This window comes from Rutilus rutilus (genome assembly GCF_951802725.1).
Source record: "Rutilus rutilus genome assembly, chromosome: 16".
Taxonomy (NCBI): Eukaryota; Metazoa; Chordata; class Actinopteri; order Cypriniformes; family Leuciscidae; genus Rutilus; species Rutilus rutilus.
In genome coordinates, this window is record NC_140224.1 from 26,255,648 (window position 1) to 26,259,898 (window position 4,251).

Genomic DNA, 4,251 nt, shown 5'->3' on the forward strand with positions numbered 1-4,251 from the left:
TTAGACTCTTGCCGTATCCAGGCGGCAAAACAGCAAAAACGCCCTTCTTGCAAAGGAACGATTCGAGCGTCGTCTTCTGTTCCTCTTTTAGATAAAAAGCAAAGTCTAACTCGTTCATTGTAGCAGCCAAAGCCGTTTCAAACAACTGGTGTTCATCCATAGCCATCTTGCAATGTTTAATAATGACTTCGACGTCACAGCGCTGTCGTCATCTGTTTAGCTCGCCTCGGATACAAGGGCATATTTAATGAGCGTCATTACTCGACGCCAGAGTAAACTCGCTGAGCAAATTCAACTTGTGCTCTCGCAAGAACTCTGGATTTCCAGGGTAGTCTGCTATGCGGCTGCTGCAGAACTTCAGTTCATTCAGTCAAGATAGAGGGGGCGGAGTTACTGACAGTTTGAGGATCGAACAAGATTTACACAAGATCTTTTTAACCCATAAGAGCCCGGACCAATTTCTCCTTATAGGAAAATTATTGGGCATATAAAACAGACCAAATGGACCACTTATAACATGTTTCTGCAGTTGTTTTTGAAATACAACCCCTCCTTGTGAAAGATCTGTAATGTTACATATATGTGACATTGGGCTTTTATGATACATTTTAAATGTTACATATATGTCACACTGGGCGTTTATTTCTCAGTTGAAAAAAATATTTTTTTTCAGTTTTTTTTTTGCTAAATAACAGTTTTTTTCTATTAATTTTCTTTTCCACAACATATATCAAAATTATTACTTTTCTGGGAAGATAGCCGGGGTGATAGCCAGGCATTGTTTGCGAAACATATAAAGCCATGGAAGGATCTTCCAACACTTATCCCCTGCTTGCCGATTTGACGAATTATTGTTGTCAGTGAAAGGTAGACTTGCTAGCAGGGTCTGAAACCGGTTGCTTGACATGTTGTCAGCCACTATGGGACACCTCGTGTCATTTTCCCAGTATGCACGATTTCCTGGCATTTGGTGCAGACCCATGCGCAGATGGATACCAATCAGTATTTCCATTTCTACCAGAAAGACTCGGGAGATAAAATGATATAACAAGAGTAAATTTATTAATAGCTCAGCAAGCATAGTCTTTGGCGTAGGCCCCGTCCTTAGCAAGCAATGCGAGGGTAACGGAATCTGCAAATCCCGCCTGAAGATGAAGGCAGGGGCGCAGCCGACCCCCTGGAGGTAAAGGAAGGGACCATCCTGGTGGTGGTGGGGAGGATGGAGGGAAAGGACCATCTTGGAGGTGGTTGGGGAGGATGGAGGTAATTGGCGCCGTCAGTATCTGCGAACTCAGACGGATGTAAGTACCATTCTTTTATACTGAGAGTGTTAACACATGATTGGTTAGAAGTGAGTTAATTCATAACGCGCTGATTGAGTCTTCCTGGCAGAACTTAACGCTAAGCTTACATTTCTACCAGAAAGACTCGGGAGATAAAATGATATAACAAGAGTAAATTTATTAATAGCTCAGCAAGCATAGTCTTTGGCGTAGGCCCCGTCCTTAGCAAGCAATGCGAGGGTAACGGAATCTGCAAATCCCGCCTGAAGATGAAGGCAGGGGCGCAGCCGACCCCCAAAGATAGGTGGAGGAACACCTCCACCGGGGGACGGAGGAACACCTCCGTCCGGGGGACGGAGGAACACCTCCGCCGGGGGACGGAGGAACACCTCCGTCGGAACACCTCCGCCGGGGGACGGAGGAACACCTCCGCCGGGACGGAACCCACCCCCAAGATAGGTGGAGGAATACCTCTGCCGGGACGGAGCCCACCCCCGAAGAACTGTAAGTAAGAGTACCCACCAGTCGTGGATCCTGCAGTTCCTGGAATGAGAAAGAAACGTTAAGAATAACGTGAAAAAGCTTTATTTAATTATTTAATATATTAAAAAATAAACTACATAAAGACAAGGTCACGATAGACCATACATGAAAGCCATAATATTGCTTGATTATGACGACCACTTAGACAAGGCCTCAATGGACCATAATACCAAATTTGCTGTGCATAGACATGATGTGATAGACAACATAAAGACAAGGTCCAAAGACCACACATAATAGCTATAAAGCACGAGGTCGTGATGACCACATAGAGACGAAGCAGCGATGGACCACTTGACCCTGATAGGCTGCACATAAAAGCCATTGAGGCCACGATGGACCACACATAACACAAGGTCATGCTTGACCACAAGGCCACGATGGACCGCACATAAACACAAGGTCATGCTTGACCACAAGGCCACGATGGACCACACATAAACACAAGGTCATGCTTGACCACAAGGCCACGATGGACCGCACATAAACACAAGGTCATGCTTGACCACAAGGCCACGATGGACCGCACATAAACACAAGGTCATGCTTGACCACAAGGCCGGCTCGACCACACATAAGGCCGCGATGGACCAACAAACCTCGATGGGCACATGCAGACGAGCCATGCAGGCTACACGGCCATGATAGACCACATATAGCTGGCCACGATGGCCATAAGATGCAAAAGACCACACACGGGACAGGCCACGATAGACCGAACGGCCATTGGACCACATAAAACCAAGGCCTCGACGAGCCACGAGGCCATAATAGCCACATATAGGACAAGGCCACGGTAGGCCACACGGCCATGGGAGACCACATAGACGAGACCGCTTAGGAGCCACAACGGCCGCTAATGCCACACAGAGACAAGCCTATAAGACAAGGCAACTAAGCCACACAAAACCAAGGCCTCGATGGACCACAGACCACGATGGGCCACACACAGGACAAGGCCAGGATAGGCCACACGGCCATGATAGACCACACAGAACGCAGGCCGCGATGGACCACGGACCACGAATGGCCACACATAGGACAAGGCTGCAATAGGCCACAGAGCCGCTAAAGGCCACACGTAGACAAGCTAAACATAAACACGGCCATTAAGCCACATGAAACCACGACCTCTAGAGGTCACTAGACCACGATGGGCCTTGCAGGACAAGGCCACGGTAGGCCACATGGCCATGGGAGACCACAGAGACGAGACCGCTTAGGAGCCACAACGGCTGCTAATGCCACACAAAGACAAAACCTAAGACACAAGGCTACTAAGCCACACAGAACAGAGGCCGCGATGGACCACAGACCGCGATGGGCCACACTTAGGACAAGGCCACAATAGGCCACACGGCCATGATAGACCACACAGAACGCAGGCCGCGATGGACCACAGACCACGAATGGCCACACATAGGACAAGGCCGCAATAAGCCACAAAGCCGCTAAAGGCCACGCATAAACAGGCTAAACATAAACACGGCCATAAAGCCACATGAAACCACGACCTCTAGAGGTCACTAGACCACGATGGGCCTTGCGGGACAAGGCCACAGTAGGCCACACGGCCATGGGAGACCACAGAGACGAGACCGCTTAGGAGCCACAACAGCCGCTAATGCCACACAAGACAAGTTTCACAAGACAAGGCCGCTAGGCCACACAAAACCAAGGACACGATGGACCACGAGACCACGATGGGCCATAAGGACCAGGCCACAATAGGCTACACGGCCATGAACAACCACACAGAACACGGCTAAGACAGCCACTCAGGACAAGTCCACAAACAGCCACAAGGCCGTGATGGACTACACATAGACGAGAGACAAGACCAAACAGACCACACGAAACGAGGCTGCAATAGCCACATGGAGACAGACCGCATTATCCGCTTATCGAGTGATGCGAGCTATAGTTTCAGTGCAGATTAATTGCAGATTAATTGCAACATGACACCACCACCAGTATTTGCATGAGGATTTACCTGAATCGTTACTGAAGAGCTTGCTGAGCTTCCAGAATGATTTTAGAATTATTTCTTGCATAAAACTTGCATAAAGAGGAAAACCATCTGCCCAGCATCTTGATAGCTGAAGTAGAAATGCCACGTTCGGCTGCTGTAGTGGCTGCCCCGATCCTGCAGGAATGACCGGTATGCTGGAAGGGAGACAGCTGTAGCTTTGAGGACAGTCCTGAACCAGGCTTTAGAGAGAGATGCTTCGTTAGGTAGGAAAATAGGGGGAGTGATCTGAGAATCTAGGGCGAATTTGTAGGAATTTAATCATAGATAGAAGGGACAAATTTATTGCTAATTTTAGAATTTGTTAATGTGATAACAGAACTGGAGTTATTTGGAGAGCTTAAGAAAGAGTAAAGCAATTAGGCAAGAACGTGAAACAGAAAAAGACAGAGCAAG

General features: G+C 48.2%; 1 long non-coding RNA gene across 1 annotated transcript; it reads right to left on the reverse strand.

The window, feature by feature from the left end:
* Nucleotides 1-1,162: 1,162 nt before the first annotated feature.
* Nucleotides 1,163-3,927, reverse strand: LOC311306160. The gene is made up of 3 exons (XR_014630143.1): nt 3,820-3,927; nt 1,806-1,826; nt 1,163-1,283 (listed from the first exon to the last, which is right to left on the reverse strand). It is a non-coding gene; the product is annotated as an uncharacterized lncRNA (long non-coding RNA).
* Nucleotides 3,928-4,251: the final 324 nt, after the last annotated feature.